General features: G+C 40.7%; 1 protein-coding gene across 12 annotated transcripts in view; it reads right to left on the bottom strand.

The window, feature by feature from the left end:
* The window catches only part of MAGI2 (membrane associated guanylate kinase, WW and PDZ domain containing 2), a 1309326-nt gene that overhangs the window by 192084 nt on the left and 1094309 nt on the right, over positions 1-22933 (bottom strand). The window lies entirely within an intron of this gene.

Raw genomic sequence — 22933 nt, 5'->3', positions numbered from 1 at the left:
TAGTGTTTGCCATACCCAGGTGATATGTGATATCTTCTGCCTTAGACTCTTCTTAATAGCAGGGATATAGAAATCAGATAAAAACTGTAGTTTACACCCCTAAACAAGAAAACATTTTTTATCCATGATCACGTAAAATGTAGTATCTATAGCTGTAAAGCTACTGATGCATCAACTTTCAAATTTCCATCCTTCTATAAAAAATGAGGTACATTAATAAAACATCAAATTAATTACCCATTTAACAGCATAAGTAATCTCCTAGAAAGTACAAAGTGTATTTTTTATATTTAGCTTTCTCAGAAGTGTTGTATCTTATCTTATTAACAGAACATGGTTATTATATTAGAGACGTATCTGCAATCACATGCAAATTATCACAATAAAACATAAGTAGTATTACAAGTTTGGTTTCACTGAAACTGAATTCCTGATACCTGGCATTGTACATAGCTTGTAAACATTCTATCCGATACTGTACATAGCTATCCGATACTGTACATAGCTTGTAAACATCCTATCCGATACTGTACATAGCTTGTAAACATTCAATTTGATACTGTACATAGCTTGTAAACATCCTATCCGATACTGTACATAGCTTGTAAACATTCTGATACTGTACATAGCTTGTAAACATTCTAATACTGTACATAGCGTGTACACATTCTAACCGATACTGTACATTGCTTGTAAACATTCTATCTGATACTGTACATAGCTTATAAACATTCTGACATTGTACATAGCTTGTAAACATGCTATCCAATACTGTACATAGCTTGTAAACATTCTATCCGATACTGTACATAGCTATCCGATACTGTACATAGCTTGTAAACATCCTATCCGATACTGTACATAGCTTGTAAACATTCTATCTGATAATGTACATAGCTTGTAAACATCCTATCCGATACTGTACATAGCTTGTAAACATTCTGATACTGTACATAGCTTGTAAACATTCTAATACTGTACATAGCGTGCACACATTCTAACCGATACTGTACATTGCTTGTAAACATTCTATCTGATACTGTACATAGCTTATAAACATTCTGATACTGTACATAGCTTGTAAACATGATCCCCATTAATTGTTGAAAATAAAATTATATATATATATATTCATTCATTTCAACAGAATGGCACACTATTATGAGATATTCGCTGAAAGTTTAATACATTTACATTTGAATATACATATCTTTATCAAAAATATAAGGCCAGAAAATAAGAATACATAGTGAAAAATAAAAAGAGAATAAATAAAATTATTCGATAATTTATAATAACAATAAATGAAGCTTAAAAATTAATGTAGTCTGTAAAACGAGTATGTTTCTTGGATCAAATAGTTGAATTCTGGAACTACCCATGAAAATTAGGGTTAGTTGGCATATATGTTGCTATGGGGCTAGGACGATGGTAGAGAAGAGGCTACCGCTTACACTTTTGTAGAGATGAAGTAACCCGTCATTTTGTTTACCTCTTTCAACTACACTTCTATACATCAACAGTTAGAAATCTTTTTGGTGTCTGAACTCACCTAGCAACAGAACGGCATTCGATTCAGTTTATTATGTTACACCACTATAGGTTGAGTATCCCATATCTAAAATGCTTGGAACCAGAAGTATTTTGGATATTGGATTTTCCTGCATTTTGGAATATTTGCATACTATAATGAGATATCTTGGGGATGGGACACAAGCCTGAACACAGAGTGGATTTATGTCTCATATACACCTTATAAGTTATAACCATAGCCTGAAGGTCATTTTATACAATATTATTAATACATTTTTGATATTAAACAAATTTTGTGTACACTAAGCCATCAGAAATCTTAGTTGTGTGCTAAAAATTCTGTATTTCGGAATATTCCATATTTTGGATATGGGAGACTCAACCTGTGTTATGATTAAGGGGAAGTAAATTTCAAAGGAAATGGTATCATCACTTTTATTTTGCATATTTATTTTAGGAGTTTAAACTGTTGCATAATTTCACAAAACCATCCTGCCTGATGTCATAACACATAAAATATGCACTAATACAATGGATGGGAATCACAAGCTTACAGTATTTAATTTACTCTTGTGTGGACTTTCAGTCAAACAGAAGTTTTATTGGAGAATATAGGCATGCTGCATATCATTTTGAGCAGAAGCTGCTTGTGCTCCTAGGCGTTCCTAATGCCCTAGGCATTTGCCTAGTTTGCCTATGTCTAGGGTCGGCCCTGCAGGTCACCTAGCAGGCACACAGATATATTCATTACTCACTGACACATTTCCCAGGTCACTTAGCAGGCGCACAGGTGTATTCATTACTCACTGACACATTTCCCAGGTCACCTAGCAGCTGCACAGGTGTATTCATTACCCACTGACACATTTCCCAGGTCACTTAGCAGGCGCACAGGTGTATTCATTACCCACTGACATTTCCCAGGTCACTTAGCAGGCGCACAAGTGTATTCAATACTCACTGACACATTTTAAAGATTCACAAGTGGAGCTAATTATTTCACTTGAGGAGACCTGGAAAACATGAACCGTTTGGGATCCTGATACTCCATATTCTTTAAATCAATCTTCCTATATCTCATAGATAGTACCTGTTGCCCTGGTTCCCCCAGGCATGGCTAGACATCAATCCAAACTCATTCACCACATAAACTTAGCAGCTACCTGTCAATATGTCAATGAAGGCTTCCTTGCAGCTTTGGTCAACTATTTATGGTATTCCTACTGTATGAAATACATAATTGCAATTATTTAGTACAGCAAAGTTGTTGTTAAATGCCTGAGGGCCATTATAATCTCATAATGTTTCCTTTTTCTTTAGATCTAATTAATTAAAACTCTATAGACACCCAACAATCCATACTCCTATTCCCCCCAGGGCTCTAACACCCACCCTATCTCACTTCTGGCACTCTTCCCTTCTCCCACTTCTTGAAATAACCTGACAACTCTCAGAGTTTTACTAGTTCAGCCTTGATAATAAAACTGCACATAGGGTTCACCTTATCTTCTTTTTTTGTTCTTATGTTTCTATTCAGAAAATTTCTTTCTTTCCGGGGACATACAAACATACATAAAAAAAAAATATTAAATGATTGATAACTATAAAAACTCAATGGCCAAACAAAGAGACAATCTAGTGATATCATTATTTGCTAAAGGGCCGATAAACTACAGTAAAGTCCTGTTTGATACAATACAAACAAATTGCATTACAAAGCTTTTTCTAGATCAGCCCATAATGCAATATTATATATAAATATATATATAGAAATCACATCCGTGAAGACGTTTGATACAAAACACTTTGGTGTTGGCATCCTGTCACCACCCATTCTAGAAGGTTCCTCACCACCACTAGAGCGTGCACTCTCGGAGTACTGTTGTGCTATTCCTTTATCTATTCCTTATGGGAATTGGTGAATAATAATAATTATAATTGATGCTCATTGTATTTTATATACATGTACAGGTTTTTAATCCCTTTTATAGTAAATACATTTCCAAAAACAATACAATATTATTCCATGGTGTTGTTGGTCCTGGGATTTATTGCAGATTTGCCATTAAACTCCAGATTGTTGGAATCTACATTCATTCCATTGCTGTGATAACCACGTGCTGCTAAGTGGAACAATATCAGAAAAGTTAAGATATAATTATTCTGAAGTAACACAATGGTGGAGGAGATTCAATTGTGCCGCACGCCCCCTGCTGAGAATATATAGTAGTGGGAATCTAACAGAGCAATTCAATTGTTGATCTAATCAGATTCCATTAGAATTTAACGCCATTCAAAGCAACCGGTTCAGATTATCTCTATTAGGCGTCAAAAGTCCGGGTTTGGGCACTTTAGGCACTAAAACTATGGACTTTTCACAATTTTTTTTCTTGCATCTTCATAGGCTGCGAGAAAAAAATGTGACATGGCTAATGGGCGTCTGATCAGAGCAACTCCTGAACTTCTCTGATAGACGCCCATTACTATAGACGGCCAGCAGGGGGCGTGAGGCACAACTGGATTCCCCCCAATATACTGTATGAGAGTTGCTATCACTTTATTGTTTTGTAAAATGACTACAGTTAAAGCATTTCCCGTCATTGTCGCCATCAAACGATTCCTCATCCCCATCAGTGTATACAGTACATCCTCTTCTTCACACAATATTCATTTGTCCCCACTGGAATCCACCATTACAGATTACTCTGTATTTTTTGGACATAATTACCGGTAAAGGTCTTCCTCTTGGATTATTTTTTTATTTGTTTTGATGAACATCATCTTTTCCACATTTTGGGGGAAGTAATCTCCTGCTGATCTCTGACAAGGTTCATGGCAGTGCTGAAAACTCTTTCTGAGTACACACTAGAGGGCGGGCAACTTAAGTAAAGCAAAGCCAGTTGGTGCAAGGACCCCAAGTTGTCTATTTCTCCTGGTAGTAGTAAAATGGACTGTCTGACATAACTATTTGGATACTTAAATAATCATATGGAGTCACAGTAGACACCTCACTAATTGTAGGCAGTTCTTTTAGGCCCGACCAGATGTCATAAGGTTTTGCTGACTCATCTATATCACTACCAGTGGGTATCTCAGGAAAATTTAGCTTTTTTTCACAATATGTGTATGAGTCAGAAATAGTAATCGAACACTGCAGTTTAACGTCACCAACATTGTTGCACGATATGTGTACGAGATCAAACACTGCGGTCTGACCTACACTGTCACAGAAAAATAATTGTATCGTACACTGGGATTTAGACCCCCCCCAAAAATAAAAAAATAAATGTAAAGTATATATATATATATATATATATATATATAAAAATATAAATATAAAATGTTATGCCTGGTGCACCCCTAGATTGGCAGATGACTCCTTTATGTACAACAAAGCACAAACCGCCTACAGTGTCACAATACATGTATGTTTGTATAATTAATAATCAGTATGCCCAGTGCCGGATTACCCACTAGGCATGTGAGGCACATACCTAGAGGAGGCATCTGCTGGGGGTGGCATGCAATCCACCCCATTAGAGAAGCTGATGTCCCTCAACGTTGAACTAGGCTGCATTAGCGCCCCAGCTACCTCAACTCACAAATGGGCTCTGTCTGGCATAATGTGTAAAAAGGAGGACTCTGCCAGCCGTAATGTGTAAAAAGGGGACTCTGCTTGCCATAGTGTGTATACAGGGGGACTCTACCTGCCATAGTGTGTAAAAAGGGGGACTCTACCTGCCTAATGTGTAAAAAGGGGGACTCTACCTGCCTAATGTGTAAAAAGGGGGACTTTGCCTGCCGTAATGTGTGAAAGGGAACTCTGCCTGCCGTACAGTGTAAAAGGGGACTCTGCCTGCCGTACAGTGTAAAAGGGGACTCTGCCTGCCGTACAGTGTAAAAGGGGACTCTGCCTGTCGTACAGTGTAAAAGGGGACTCTGCCTGCCGTAATGTGTAAAAGGGGACTCTGCCTGTCATACAGTGTGAAAGGGGACTCTGCCTGTCGTACAGTGTGAAAGGGGACTCTGCCTGTCGTACAGTGTGAAAGGGGACTCTGCCTGTCGTACAGTGTGAAAGGGGACTCTGCCTGTCGTACAGTGTGAAAGGGGACTCTGCCTGTCGTACAGTGTGAAAGGGGACTCTGCCTGTCGTACAGTGTGAAAGGGGACTCTGCCTGTCGTACAGTGTGAAAGGGGACTCTGCCTGTCGTACAGTGTGAAAGGGGACTCTGCCTGTCGTACAGTGTGAAAGGGGACTCTGCCTGTCGTACAGTGTGAAAGGGGACTCTGCCTGTCGTACAGTGTGAAAGGGGACTCTGCCTGTTGTACAGTGTGAAAGGGGACTCTGCCTGTCGTACAGTGTGAAAGGGGACTCTGCCTGTCGTACAGTGTGAAAGGGGACTCTGCCTGTCGTACAGTGTGAAAGGGGACTCTGCCTGTCGTACAGTGTGAAAGGGGACTCTGCCTGTCGTACAGTGTGAAAGGGGACTCTGCCTGTCGTACAGTGTGAAAGGGGACTCTGTCTGCTGTAATGTGTGATAGGGGCTCTTCCTGGTGTGTATAAGGTGTACTACTGTGTGGTATAAAGTGACTGACTGACACTACGGTGCAGTGTAATGTGAATTGGTACTATTCTGTGGCCACGCCCCTCTCCATGGTGCTTGGGGGAGTGGCCAATATCATTGTGCCTAGGGGTGGCCTGACTCCTAAATCCGGCACTGAATATGCCCTAGTAATAAGTGCACAGCTTTTGAGTCTGGAGTCGGACAGAGCACAGTAGTTTATTATGCCCCAATAGCACAGTATGTCCCAGTAAAAGTAAGCCCCAATAGCAGAGTAGTACAGTATGTCCCAGCAACAGTATGCTCCAGTAGCACAGTAGGATGTGTATGGCGTGACAGGCAGCTAGGAGACCACCGGTCAGCATACCAATGCTGGCATCCCGGGGGAGGGGGGGGAGCGCAACAAGCCCCTTGCGGCCACGCTGCTATGGGTTTCGTGGACACCCACAAGTGGAAAAGTGGAAATAGTCCCCTGTTGGTCGGCATGCTGACCATCGGGATTGTGCGGGCGTGGGACGTAGGGGGAGGTAATGTGACCGCCGGTCACATAAATACATCCCATACAGTATGCACCAGTAACATGCACTAGCACGTTCCTGCCTATACAACCCCTACAGAGGAGTATGGTGCAGCTAAGCATGCACTAGGCTTGCGGTGCCTTTTAAGGATACCAAGTCCAGCAAGAATCAGATGCCAGGAGGATGACGATTGGCGTAGTTTTCGAATACGAGAAAGGCACGGCGACCCGTGCCAGGACTTGGATCTCCTCGGAAATTGTTATATTCGGAGGGGGGGGGGGGGGGGTTGGTTTCCAAGAAACCAAACTCGCTCATCTATCGATACAGTATAAAGCTCTCACTCACTCACTGACTGACTCATCACTAATTCTCTTCCCGATATGTTAGGAAGCTGAAATTTAACATATTGTAGGTATTCTTCAGGTGGGAAATAGGAAAACTACATACTTAGAATTTAATAAACCTCCCCTAAGGGTATGAAAAGGGGGTTGACATAATGATGTCATTACCGATGCGTGTCTTGTGTTGTGTGAACAATAACGCCCAAACGGACAATTGGATCAAAAGTTGGATTGCACCTCCAGTGGGTAGAATTTAATACTACAAAAAAGATCCTGTCACTTTTTACTGTATCTGCTACTGATGCTCCTATAATTACTTACATTAAGATGTCTCAAATTTACATCTCTATAGAGATTTCCCAAATTTTTAACATTCATTTATATTTACAACTGTGAAAATCAAAAACTCTCATGTGAAGAATGGGTAGAACAGCTAGTTATTTGATAAATGCACAATAAGTTCACACATAACAAAACATAATTGCAGCACACTTGCAATCTGAAACAAGAGCAGCTAGTCTCTAATAAAAACACATTATATTTTATGTAAGATGCTACAAATTAGAATTTAGTAGCCCCTTTACTTTATTGCTTGATCATAAATAAAACTTTCAAATAATTTATTTATTCAGAAGTAAGTGAAAGAAAAACCTTTTAGATGTTATGAATTATCTGTGTTTTACAGATTAGTTCCCATTTAACAGTTAAATGCTTTTCTGGTAGCAGATTACAAGGTACAGCTGGCAATGATGCTTTCTGCTTAGACTTTTCATTAAAAACAGACAATTGAGACATAGAAATTGAGTTCCACTGCTTGAGACTTCTGGGTCAGAGTAACACTCAACCTCTCCGACTCTCTCTACTGAACTGCTGACAGGGATGAATGCATGGAATATTGTGTAACCTTTAAAATGCTTATACTAGCTGTTTTCTTTTCATGCTAAGGTCACCAGCAGTTTTGGTCAGAACCACAACATCTATCTTTGCCATTTAGTTTTATGTGAAATGATACCTTAAAGTCAGAGCATTTATGTCTGAGAACTGATGTTGCTACTTATTGAATGTCGCAGACTTTTCCTCTCATTTGCACAGGCAGGAAAAACTAATAAAAAGATGCAGCAAGTGTGACATTTGGATGTACAGTAGCATTCTCAAAAGTATAATAATTCTGCCACATTTGATAAATAGCAATGGGTATTAAAATGTTTTTTTTCTCATTTTACGTGCTTCTGAAAAGCAAACAATCAAACTATTGCAGGAAAAGAAGTAAATAATGTCAGTCCATAATAGAAAAAAATGTATATGCCATACAAAATATTCTGGTTACTCGCTTAAAACATTTAGAATACTTGAGAAAATTAAGCCAGACAATTATTATGTAAGAAGTTCCTCAAAAAGCGTAAAGGGCCTATATATATATATATATATATAAAACATATCCAGGCGGGCTCTGGCTTGGGTCACAGTATGTGCAGTATCTAAAAGTCTCAAGTACTGAAACCGTCCACATTGTTACATATTCCAGCAATACATTATTAGGGGGGAATAAATGGAATTTACTGAATCATCAAACTGAATCATCAAATCTCATTAAACATACCCTGAAGAACTATATGCATTTAAATAGAAATTCATCATCACAAGTTTCTGGGCTCCCAATTTCTCAAGAACTATATTCATTTCTCCAGAGGGAAATAGTGTAAGAGACCTAATATGCACAATATGACAGCATCAATCCTGACATTTGATAGAACTCTGCACAGGGATCTTATAACACAGTATGCTGAATACTCAGACTGAATTTGAATCACACTAAAAATACATTAATATAATACTTGAGCGTATTAGGGCACGGACTATTATCCTCCAGAGGTGAACTCAAATCTTACTGCAATGATACGCAAGTTTAAAAGTGTAGCCGTGGTCTTCTTTACAGAATACATCTGTAGCATAGGTGTTACATAACAAACAGGACATATAGGGACAGAGGCTGACAATAGAAAGCATAGAAAACTTGATGTCATCATAATGCACAATCAGCTCGAGAACAATTGTTCCAACTGCAGCCCTCAGTGATTATGCCAATTCTGTAACTTGTAACAGCAACAGGGTTGTGCACATGGGACCTTTGTTACTTATTCATACAGCAAATAGCAAATGCATTTTATTTTAGGGAAAGCTTTTAGGCTAAGTAAAATGGGAAAAAATATAATAAATTGTGCATCAACTAATGTCATTATGCACACCTAACAATACATCCCATTGTACAGGAGGGTTCACAAAATGTTTTAAGAGCTAACAGATCTAATCACAGCAGCGGAATAGTCCATAGCACAATTTCACTTACTTGTGCTTAAATGTCATATGATGGGAAACATTTGTAGCCACCAACCACTGCCCTGTTCTCCAGGGGACAACACATGAACACATTCTTTCTCTTTTGAATCTTATCCTACAAATTAAAATACTGCTAGTGTATGTAGGAACATTGGAGCAAGACAAGGTGCATAAGTGTGCTTAGCTGTTCCTAAGCCAAAAAAGCTATGATCCACCCATTCTTTCCCATGAAATTACCTTGTATACTCCTTTCATTGCCATTATCTTTGCTTAAAGATCCATGCACACACTGTAATATCTGGCACAACTGTGTACATATAGGTGCCATAAAATACAATTTTGCAGGTTTGTAAATGTAATGGTTGATCATTTTATGATCGATAATAGTGTCTTAGTTATTTTGTGCAAAATTGTAGTGCAGTAATTCACATTACGCAACACAAATGCTCACACTTGATAATATACTTCATTTTCACACAGTGCAACATGGTGCACCCACAACATATAATGCCACATTGTACTGCCCCAAGAATATTTTATGCCACATTATAGTGCTCCCAGTTCACATGATGCCATACAGTAGAACCTGAGGTCACATTATGCCACACTGTAAAGCCCCCAGTTCACATTATGACAGATAGTAATGTGCCAGATTCACATTATGACATACAATTCCTCCAGTTCATATTATACCACATTGTAGTGTGCCCAGTTCATATTATGCCACAGTCCCACTGCTACTCACCTAGTAGACTGTGCCCTCCTCAGAATGTATTTGGTGGACTCCTACTAAGCTCCTTGACCTCATACATACAGTACTGCAACTGCACAAAATCCAATGCAAGACTAGTAGAAAGGACAGTTCGGGACAGTATACAAATTATACTACATGTTCTAATGTATTCAATATGTTCTATTCAACTAGTTGTATCATGTAATGTAAGACTGCTCCTTTCTGTAATGTATGAAGAATTCAGCAGGGTGCAGGGGACATGCACACCGGAGGCAGGCCCCATTATGCTCTAGCACTCATAGCAACAGCACCCACTGAAGTTATGTTCCCGGATGGGAACCAACTTTTCAAAACTATTAGGGTGCTCGGTTACATCCACCATTTGGCTCAAAATGCTATTCATACATACAAATGTGGACAGCACAATTATTGGGAGTGCTTGAACACCCACTGCACAAACAGCATTGGCTCCCATGTATTTTTGTGTGTGTATATATACACATACATACACTGTTTAAAGTTTATATTTCATAGTGGAATTATTTATAATGTAACTAAATGGCTGAAAGCAACATCACCCCCAAAGCTTTAGGGAATTGTACAGAATTTCATCAATGTTTACCTTAATTTTTATGCTTTTTTAACACTCTTAAAATAGAAAGACATTAAGTGATGCAAGGTAACCAACCTCTGTAATGTCACATACAAAAATAGAGTATAATATTTAGTATGCACAGATATGGAAATGATTTATATTATGCACAACTATGTGTCTATTTATATAAGCCTGGGCAATAGTGTGATTTTGCTATGTTGTTGAAGTGATAGAAAACCTAGTTTCCCCTCATTTATAAAAAATAAAAAAGTCACTAAGACAGTTGAGAGATGTTCATCATTTCCAGTTCACACTGACATGGTGGGACTGGAAGCCCAATTTGCTCTTGCAGTAACACTTTTGTTAAAAAATTAATTTAAAAAATTCACAAAATGCGAAATAAAAAAAATAAATTAAAAAAGAGAATTTTTTTTTTTTTTGTATTTTAATATTAGCAAATAATGAAATAATGCTTTATATAACTAAGAAAGCATTTTTTCTAGTGTCCGGTCACTACTACCATGATACTGATCAGAGGACAGAAAAGGTACTAGCATCATAATGTCCTTAATAGGCTTCCCTAGGCTTTGCAGGCCGACAAAAAAGCTGACAGTCACAGATCAATTCTAAATATCGGACAAGTTAAGATGGCAGTGTAATTATTTGTGTCTTTCCAGACAGAACACAACGGTTTGCACCCTTTGTAAAGACTGCAAAGTACAGGCCTATATCCCCACTCTCCCCATTTTTTTTATTAGCAATATAGCACCACATCAATGACTTCTCTGCTATTATGGTCTGTTGAGAAGATTATGTTGAGAAGATTATGTCCATGTAAATATGCACCCATACTGTTTTCGGTCAAATATTACAATTCTGTGTAAATCTTTCAACAACATTGTAATGGCATCACATCGGTTGGTAGACATTGTGCAATGGAATCTACATCAATTGGAAGACAAAATGCTATATAATATACAACAGTTGGCATAGTGCACACTACTGTATAGGTGGACAGTCCGCTAAAGTAGTAATTCATTTTGCTTTGCCAAGATGCGTGGGGAGGGGGAGGAAGCAAGAACAAGGGGATCAATTCATGAAACAGTGAAAAGTGTGGAAAAGTGAGCCAGTGGAGAAGTTGCCTGTGACAACCAATCAGCTGATACGTATAATTTAATAGATTGTAAGCTTGTGAGCACAGCACTCCTACCTCTATGTCTGTCTGTTTTTGCCCAGTTTGTTCTATTACTGTTGTTGTTCTAATTGTATAACACAACGGAATATGCTGCACTATATAAGAAACTGTTAAGAAATAAAAAATAAATAGAATGAACATTATAAATGTTACCTTAACACTGATTGGTTGCCAGAGGTAACTTCTCCAATGGCTCACTTCTCCACTCTTTTCACTGGTTCATGAATAGACCCCAAAGTCTCATTGCATTCTATAGCGCCTGACATTAGAGAATATGGTGTTGGTGGTTGATGGGGGGGGGGGGGGATGGGTTGGTGCTCCCAGCCATCCACGACCACATCTAAAGGTGGATTATGGACAGGGAAAAGTGTCTGTGGAGTCTGTGAGGCTATGCTTGCAGCCTAGGGCCAAGGGCATGCTCTTTAAAGGTGGTGCAATTAATAATTAGCCCTAGCCGTAGTTTCTTACACTGTGTCGTCAGTAATTAATACGACCGTGCTTCATCAAAGTGATACGAAGGCAGGCACTGTTAGTTTTCCTGAGGACTGGATTTGGGAAACACTGCTCTATACACTAAATTCCCGTCTTTTCTGCACACACACTAGATAAAGTAATTGGTCCCAAATTCTATACTAATGGAAACAATAAAAACAGAAAACAATGTATTAGCCACAACTATTTTTACTTTGCTGACACTGAGATTTGTACTCCTAATCAGGGAGGCACTAATGATTTGCAGAATATCATTCTCACAAGATCTGTAAAGCCTTTTAGTAAAGGTTAGGAGAGTACTGTATGGTTGTTCTCCAGCTCATTTTGCTCAGGTGTCCTTTTCATACTGCTAATAAATCTTATTCTTATTATGGTTTTTATAATTAGTAGTGTCAGAGAAGTCTCTCTGATTTTAGAAGAAGACTAAAAATAATGTACTGTAGTAATTGCGATTTTCAAATATAAAGGTAATTTCCCTCTTGATCCCAGCTTTTCAGGCATTCAGCCCGGTAGCTGTAAAAATTAATAGGATTCTTTTATCTGCATTTTTCTTTTAAATATAAGTCACCATTGCGAGCTTACCGAACAGTACCTGAATATACATTTGAAATGATTAAATTCTATGCTAAACATATTGCAATTGCCTAATCTTACCTAACAGCAATGCCGGTGGTCTTTCACGGTAAGCTCCAACACTCTTATCTAAATTTATACATCAGAACCTTTTAAGCTCCGGAATTGGAAAAAACACATACATGAAAAGGGGGCACAGTCACACTTTCTGGGGTGTTTCCTGAACTTCCAATGTGAAGCCCCCCATCCTGTTCCCTTCACCTAAATCATACCCTCCAACTGTCCCAAATACAGTGGCATCTATCAGTGCAGGGGTGTTTAGTCAGGGCCTGCTCAGCTGCTCAGGGAGCACTGGGCAACCCCCAAAATGACGAAAATGGGCGTCACACACGAGGAACCCTGTCCCAAATACAGTGGCATCGCCACCTTTTCAGTTACACACGCGCCTCTGGTGCGGCAGGTCCTGACTCCGTTGGGTCAAAAGTTGGGAGGTATGCCTAAATGCATCTCATGAATGTTGCGTCTATTCACTGTTGCTCTGCTGTGCTGGGCAATGCATGCACAGAAGGGACCTGGACTGGCCGGTGATGCAGAAAGTCACTTCTGGGCAATATCACAGATGTCAATTAGCAACAATACAACATTTCTGATACATTTTGATAAACAGGCAAAAAAATAACGGGCTACAACTGAAAAAGAAACATAGAGCAAAAAAATCTTGGTAAAAGACTTTTTTTTTCCTCCTGAAAATGTACTGAGGCTAACTGAATTACCCTAAATCTGCTTTATGTATATAGGACCTTATTCAGTAAGGATTGTAAAATTTGTGATTCATATTCCAGCCGATTATTGAACGACTGCGCATGCGCAGATGTGAGCAAAAATAGCAACAGAAATTGCGTACAGTTAGTGATCGCAATGCAGCCGCTGTTTGATTGACAGGAAGCCAACGTTTTTGGGTGAAAACCTGCCGTTTTCTGGGGGTGTCTAAAAAACGCAGCCGTGCCCAGGCGTTCTTAAGGAGGGTCTCTGATGCCAGCAATGACCACTTCCAGCCTCTTGTGTCGCAAGAAGTGTGGATGACCCTGCCTGGCGCAGATAGAATTTTTTTTCGATGTTATGGTAATTGAATATCGTTCTGCGATCAGCCCACATATTGCGATACATTAGAAATTTCCGCAATGGACATTTTTTTCTCTATTTCTGGGCGGCAACTATTTGATCACAGCAACTGCTTTTTAGCAGAAACTGCAATACTTACTGAATAAGGTCCATAAAACAAGTTGAATGCTAATTTACACATATTAATTCAGCTCCTCAGTATTAAGTGAACGAACATTGATCATTTTAATCAAAAGCAACAGTGTTAAATAAGAATGTTGGGCAAATAACACCATGTCCTGACGGAATTCAATAAGCAGGGTGGGTAAAGACCGTAGGATCTCTAATATACTGTAGGATAGAAAAATTAATATAGGCCAGAAAAGGGGGCTAAAGCTTTCCCTGCAGGACACACAATATAACATTAGTTTAAATGTGAAGAAGATTTGCTCTACACCTGAACAAAACTATACAACCTGTAATAACAGTAACACAAAACCACCATCAGACTGTCATAATTCAACAGAAGATATTAACATAATAATTATGGATTGCAAATAAAAACCAGTATTATAAAAATATACTCAGCAGACACTTAAGAGCTTCAGATAGTTACCTTAACCATTTCCTACCACAATGCACAATGTGTTTACAGATGCTACAGCAATTGGGAAAAAAAAAAGTAGACAGTTCCCCCAGTACCCAGTTTCCCAACATACCAAAGCTGACACAGGTAAAAGTGCAGTCTAAAGGTGGGTACACACTGGACGATATATCTGCCGATCAATTGATCTGCAGATATATCTATGGACGGATCGGGCAGTGTGTTGAGCATACACACTGCCCGATCTGTCGGGGACTGACGTCATGAACTGGGCGGGCGTGTACACACGCCCGCCCAGTTCAGCTATCAATCACCGCCGGCCGCCGCAGCATGTGTACGGGCGGTCGGCCGACCGCCGTACACACACAGCGACGTGCCAATATATCGGTAGATATATTGGCCGTCGACTGTGCTGCGGGGCCTACGCGATACATCTGTGAACGACGGAGTTCACAGACATATCGGCCGTACACACTGGCCGACGGACCCGCGATATATCGTCTGTTCAAGAGAACGGCCGATATATATCGGCCAGTGTGTACGGGCCTTAAGAATGCATAAAATTTTAAGCTGCATTAAATCAAGTCTTATCCACTTACTGTACATCCATAGTAGCTTATTAAAATAGTGTGGAGAAGTTGCCCATGGTAACCAATCAGCTGTTTGCTTTTATAGTATGCAAATTGTAAATGTTACGTTAATGCTGATTGGTTGCCATCATTGGCGGATCCAGCAGGGGGCGATGAGGGTGATCGCCCCCCCATAACACAAGACCCAGCCCCGCCCACTTGTTCCTGCGGGCAGCAGAAGTCGGGGGAGCTGAGTGCGACGTCTGGGACCTGGCTGCATTGACAGGCAGATGAGATGGCACCGGGAGCCTGGCGGGACCACCCAGTGTTGCCTGGCCCCTGCTACCAGTGGCAGCACAAACTCTGCGCCGCGTCCTTGTTCGCTCCTTCAGCCGCGGAGGAGCTGCTGCCGCCATGTCTAACAGGCCATGAACCGCAAGGACACCCGACAGGTGAGGAGCAGGGAGAGGATGGGAGGCAATTGGTTGGTGTGGATAGTGACCAGAGTGCTGTGCTATGGAGAAACCAGTGCAGGAGAGACAGGGGACCCGCTGGGTGGACAGTGCTCTATCCTATTGTGTCTGTGTATGTACTGTATAGTACATCACTAGTGTCTATATGTGCATGGAGTGTTACTGGTTGAGTGGTTGTGTGTGCTGTGTATCACTAGTGTGTGTGTGTGTGTGTGTGTGTGTTAGTAGTGCGTGTATGGTGTGTCACTAGTGTGTGACAGTGTGTGTTAGTAGTGTATGTATTATGTATCACTAGTGTGTGTGTGTGTGTCTGTGTGTCAGTATTGTATGTATGGTGTATCACTAGTGTGTGTGTGTGCGCGTGCGTGCGTACGCACGCACGCACGTACGTACGTACGTACGTACGTACGTACGCGTGTTAGTAGTGTATGTATGGTGTATCACTAGTGTGTGTGTGTGTGTGTGTGTCAGCATTGTATGCATGGTGTATCACTAGTGTGTGTGTGTGGTGTGTGTATTAGTAGTGTATGTATGGTGTATCACTAGTGTGTGTGTGCGTGCGTGCGTGCGTACATACGTACGTACGTACGTACGTACGTACGTACGTACGTACGTGTTAGTAGTGTATGTATGGTGTATCACTAGTGTGTGTGTGTGTGTGTGTGTGTCAGCATTGTATGCATGGTGTATCACTAGTGTATGTGTGTGTGTGGTGTGTGTATTAGTAGTGTATGTATGGTGTATCACTAGTGTGTCTGTGTGTTAGTAGTGTATCTATGGCATAGTGTGTGTGTGTGTGTGTGTGTGTGTGTTAGTAGTGTATGTATTATGTGTCACTAGTGTGTGTGTGTGTGTGTGTCAGTAGTGCATTTATAGTGTATCAGTAGTGTGTGTGGTGTGTGTTAGTAGTGTATGTATGGTGTATCACTAGGGCCTAGCAGACTGGAAAGGGGAGGAGTCTGGATTAATTTTAAAACCGCCCCCCCCTATAGGAGAAGTCTAGATCCGCCCCTGGTTGCCATGGGCAACTTCTTCACCGACTCAATTCTCCACTTTTATCACTGCTTAGTACATCTCCCCCTTAACCTTTCAAAAGATGCATACTGAATTAAATGAAGTTACAGCCTGCACAATATGTAATTCAAGGAAATGCATTTATCAAATGGTACTGAAGTAATATTATTAGACACTGCTCCATTCACCTCAACCTAGAACAGCATTGGGACATCCACTCAAGCATCCACCTGTGGATCTGTGCCTCTGCCCTGACTTATATTTATGTATTGCAGCAGAGAATAATTCTGAGAAGGAGCTACCAGCTTCCATAGCACATGACATAGCCTGCACAATGCAGCGGGGTTATGCAGGATATGTAATCAGGGGAGGACAGAGACCACTGTCAGGGGCGGAACTCTGGGAGGCAGTGGAGTCGGCTGCCGCCGGGCTCCTGACCTCAAGGGGTCACATCTCCTCCACTGTCTCCCGCTGCCTGACCCTGAAGATTGTTCGCAGCTGCCTCCTAGTATATACAGAGAGCTGGCTGTGGCTACAGCTAGGGGGAGCTCCAGAACGCAGCTCCTGCCAGGCCCTTCCAGATGAGCTGGCCAAGTGAAGCTCTCTGTTCTTCCGTTGGGCTGATAGCAGGAGGTAGGCACTGGCAGCACTTGCCTCAAACTGCACTGTGGGGGGGGGGGGGGGTGTATTTGGAAAGGGGAGGGCTGCTGGGGGGTCTTTAATAAATGTTGGCAGCACTGTGTTTTAAGTGTGCATGTTTAAGTGAGGTGTGTGTGTGTGTGCAAGTGAAGGAAGCATGTGTTTGTTATTGTTTGTGTGTGTGTGTTTTTAAGTGAAAGAGGCGTGTGTGCGTATAAGGGAGACGTGTGTGTGTATGTGTGAGAGAGGCATATGTGTGTGTATAAGTGAAAGAGGCATCTTTGTGTGTTTAAGTGAAGGAAGCGTTTGTGTGTGTGTGTGATTTTAAATGAAGGAAGCATGTGTAAGTGAGAGGCGTTTATGTAAGTGAGAGTTGTGTGTGTAAGTGAGAGGTGTGTGTGTAAGTGAGAGGCGTGTGTGTAAGTGAGGAGTGTGTGTGTTTAAGCGAAGGAGGCATGTGTGTGTTTAAGCTAAGGAGGCGTGTGTAAGTCATACTTGCCTACCCTCCCGGATGGGCGGGAGGCTCCCGAAATTCGGGTGACCCTCCCGGCCCCCCGGAAGAGCAGGCAAGTCTCCTGATTTCAGGGGTCCCCCCCTGCCCGGCCACCCACTTAGCGAGTAAAGTGGGCGGTCCGGGCAGGCGATGACGCGATTCTTGTTGAATCGTGTCATCATAGCCACGCCCCCTGCTGTATAATGTCGGTAACAGTGGCATTACACAGTGGGGGGCGTGACTTACATGATGCGTCCAGCAACAACGCCCCTGTTCCGCCTCTGGCCTGCCCCCCTCAGCACGTCACCACACTGCCCGCCTGCCCTGCTGAGCCGACCGGCTGCTCTCTCCTGGAGAGAGCAGCCCGAAAGTCGGTAAGTATGGTGTAAGTAAGAGGCGTGAGTGTAAGTGAGAGGCGTGTGTGTGTTTAAGTGAAAGTGGCGTTTGTGTGTGTGTTTAAGTGAAAGAGGCGTTTGTGTGTTTTTTATATATATACTGTATATCGGCACACCACTGCGCCAAAGCATCTACATTGTGACACGCTGGTGGGTGAGGGAGTACTGTAGGTGTGCTATATACTGTAGGTATGCTGGTGTCTATTTTATTGTGATGACTGACTTGGAGTGCCATCCACTTTGTAAGTGTATCTATATTACTATTTGGAAAGGCACCTGAGCACGCTGTTCAACATGAGTGCCGGATAGCTACATATGAAGGGTGTGTGTGTATACAGTATGTAGGGGGGGCACCAACATTTATCATGCCTCCGGGCGACTGGAGCGAACTTACGCCACTGACCACTGTTTTATGCACCACAAGCTCTCCATCTTTACTCTGTCTCAAACAAGGATTTTCATTTTATGACCAATCTTACACAAAGAACTAATGGAGTTCTAGTGCTATTAAAGGCTGGATAAAATGAATCCCTAAGGTTGATCAGTTATCTCCATAAGTAATAGTTCTGCACTCTTCTGTTAGCAATAGTAAGACCCAGTGGTATGTGGTAGTTCTAACCTTGGCCCAGTGAAACTAATGTCAGACATATATATATCTGCCTACAATGTTGGGTGTAATTATCTATCTATCTATCTATCTATCTATCTATCTATCTATCTATCTATCTATCTATCTATCTATCTATCTATCTATCTATCTATCAGCCATGAGGTTGATTTTATAGTCAGTCCATCTTTCATAACTACCAGTCTATAAATGCAGACATTGCCGATCCCAGCTCGGAGCCTATCTATTTTGAGGGCCCTAAAAATCGTTCTTGATTTCCATATGAAAAACAGTGTAAAACTTATAATTGCATAACATATGCCATCACGCTGTCTGCACATTCTATGAATAATTACAAATAGCATGCAACAGTATTATTCAGTTGTAAAATATACAAACTACACTTGATTCAGACAATAATTCCCACAAGTACAGTACCGTATACACAATTATACACAACTGTCAGGATCTAGAAACTTTAAACGCTCTGAGCACTAGAAGTAAGATAATTGTTGGAAGGGTTTGGAGTGCTACGTTACAACTTGTAGACAGGTAATATTCTACGCTTAGTTTTATCTATTAAAATAAGTAATATAAAAGCATATTGCTTAAGACAAACAAAATGTAAGGTCTCTCCAAACAACTTTAACACATTAATGTAACCTCAAATTTATTGTTTGTGGTTCTAACACATTTTCACAGAAACAATCATGCCTTAAAATAAATTATTCTACTAAAAGTTATCCTAACAGCTGGGAAATTTAGCAAATGGCCATCTCCCAATTTTTGGTTCATTTCCATGGAAATGTGTTTACTTCTTTTTTGCCACCTGTACTGTAATACGGTCAATACGTTTCTTTTTTTCTATGGAACAATGAGTAAAATCACAACAGGATTACATTTAATTCTCAATGGCTTCTTGATTTCTACACATAGCTTTTTTTATTTTAAGAAACATTTAATGTCATGTAATGATAAAACAATGTTATGATGAATTAGACTGAACATTTTCTAAAAATAAAATAAAAATAAAAAACTTGGGAAACTTTGGGTTTCTACTGTTTAAAAATCTACAGTCTTAAAGCATTATAAGCTCAACTTAAATAAATAAACTTGAGTAATTTAAGTTTTTTTAGAATATCCACTGTAATTAAAAATATTTTAAAAGTTGTTCTTACATTTTCAGTGCTCAGAAGCCAACACAGTGGCAAATCTATAAAGGGTGCACGGCACCTAGACTAGCCATCTGGTACTTTTGGCGAAAGGGCTAATAGCCTGATGGGCCAGTCTGATCACCCAAAAGCCTTGCAGAACATCTATGCCTCCAACTCTGCTAGGCTGGCATGTAAAGTGTCGAGGGCATTCAACGTGGCTATCTCTTCTTAACCTACCACGTGAAGCATGGCCAGGACCGGCCCTTTTTTGTGTGTGCGTTTGCTGTAGGGAATTCCAGTGACAAATTATAGCTCTAGTTTGTCCGTGGTGCAGGGTGTATAGTGAACACTAGACCAAAGGTCCAGAGGGGCCACTCACCACATACTGTACCTTGCACTTATGACATATCTGTCAGGTTTCCCTGTGACGGAAGCCCTTATAAGTGCTCCTGGGAGGTAACATCTTTTCATAATGCATTGGCGCTGTGCTAGAGTCTTTGCTCTCTATAGCATATGCACCTTCTTTCAGAATATGGACTGAAAGATGGAGACATGAAGAGCATTTATAGTGGGGTTTGTCGCATGCCACCCACTGCTCATAAACCACTCAGCTGCTAAAATGCCTGAGCCAAATCAATTCATAATTACTGACTTGCTACCCAGGACCCTCTGGGAGTTTCTGGAGGTACAGTAAACCATGTAATTGTGGCCTGTCCTACTCTATACAATACCATAGTTTTGGTGGAAATTGCTTCAGTGAATTGCATCATCAAGCATGTAGCTCCCTGGTGTCTTAATTTTTTTAATATTACAAATAAAGATGTTCATGGCCCACAAATACCAGTAGTTGTATCTACACAGATGAATGAGGCAAAGTCTAAAACACTAAAGGAATGATAAAATCACCAATCCAGTGTTTTCAATGACCCCACATGAAGTACTGCTGCTGACAGGAAAAACTAGCAACTGGTAACTTTTTACATGTGAATCTGGCTGCTTCACTTCAATATCATACCCCTTTTCCACTGCCACAATAACCTGGTTTATTGCCTGGTCAACCTGGGTTGTAGCTCAGTGGAAAGGGTCCCCCCGAAAAACAAACCAGAGTGAAGAGAGAAGTGTAAACTTCTCCCTTCACTCTGGTTATTTTTGTTTTTGGGACCCTTTCCACTGAGCTACAACCCAGGTTGACCCGGCAATAAACCAGCTTATTGTCCACTTACTAGCCTATGGAGAGCTAGTTTACCGGCACTTGGAGATGATGTCAGAAAGACTGCACATGGGTGCAGTGTAAATGGGGCCGAACCAGGAATAACCCAGGTCGCAGTTGCGGTGTGACTAGGGTCTGACCAGGCTTGGAACATTATTAAAAAACCCAGGTAAGACCTGGGATTTAGGTGGAAAAGGGGTATGAGTGTTACTCTGCTAGATGTAAAATCCATGCACTACATTCCCCTTCTGAAGAGATGAAGCTACCGCACCCACTTCCCATCTGGTGACATATGAACATGCTTGACGACTCACCAGGAGAATGTTGCTTGTGCAGGTCCTGGGTGTATTTTTCCCATTTAAATACATGCAATGTAGATTATCTAATGGCCTCATTCAGAAATAAAAAAAATCTATTTTGGATTTCCAGGCATAGAGTATCTTTGTAGAAAATCAGGTTTCCTTCAGATACTAAATTTTCATAATTACTCTGATTACCAGATTAGTGAGAAATACAATGTTACAAATTAGTGGGAAATTACATTTTAATGGGTTCAACATTACTTTGATCTTTTAATTCTCCGTGAAAAATGACATTTAAAGTCATACAGTAATAGAAGGGAAATTTGTATGTTGCCAAAAGTAACATTTTATTTCTCTGTATAGTTAGAAATGACCTGGTTGTTACTAAAAATATAATGTCTCCTTATACATCAAGCAAAGCATTTCAAAAGGCTTTTCTGATGAGGATGCACTGCTGTAAAGCTGGCCTCATATGCTACAGCCAATATCGAGGTAGATCACCGCTATCAGCCTTTTATGTGCCAAGCCATATTTAGTGTAGACATGCTTATAGATCCCAGTGACACCAGGAGTGATCCTGCCACTTGGCTCATTGCTGGATGGTCAAATACAATCTGGGAATCCTCATAAGTGGTCAAAGTAAACAATAACCCTGTGGCTCGGGTTGAGCAGGCCATTAGAGCAGTAAGTGAGCGTCAGTACCTTATTTTTAGGAGTAATCTTACCAACAATTACTGAAAATAATAAATGGACAAATGTAATTTTACAATAAGTACAGTACACTAACATACAGTATACAGTATGTTATTCTGATGCAAATATGAATTTATTCATCTCTACGGAGCATTTTTTGACTTCGGACATAACCCATTTCACCAGGATACCCTGCTTTTATTTTCCTTCTCTTATTTTATTTTCACTGGATGAATTGATTAATGGTGAAATTCAGCAAAGTAACTGCCCTTAGGAGACCATTGACCACTGAGCAGGGTTGGATTGGTACATAATGGTACAGGGGAAACCCTCAGGGGGCTCTACTGCCTGGGGCCCACCCCTTCCTCTTTGGGATCAGGTTCCAGACATTGGGCTAGGGGGGTAATTCCAAGTTGATCGCAGCAGGACATTTTTTAGCAGTTGGGCAAAGCCATGTGCACTGCAGGGGAGGCAGATTTAACATGTGCAGAGAGAATTAGATTTGTGTGGGGTGTGTTCAATCTGCAATCTAATTTGCAGTGTAAAAATAAAGCAGCCAGTATTTACCCTGCACAGAAATAAAATAACCCACCCAAATCTAACTCTTTCTGCACATGTTATATCTGCCTCCCCTGCAGTGCACATGGTTTTGCCCAATTGCTATAAAAAATCCTGCTGCGATCAACTTGGAATTACCCCCTAGATGCATCGTCGCTTGGAAAGTGATAAAATGAAGAGTGAAAAAGTACCAGCCAATCAGGTCCTATCTGCCATGTCACAGGCTGTGCTTGAAAAATGCC

Source organism: Pseudophryne corroboree, chromosome 6, assembly GCF_028390025.1.
Source record: "Pseudophryne corroboree isolate aPseCor3 chromosome 6, aPseCor3.hap2, whole genome shotgun sequence".
In the NCBI taxonomy this organism is placed as follows: domain Eukaryota; kingdom Metazoa; phylum Chordata; class Amphibia; order Anura; family Myobatrachidae; genus Pseudophryne; species Pseudophryne corroboree.
Note: the sequence above shows the minus strand (reverse complement) of the source record. Positions and strands in the feature narration are given on the sequence as shown.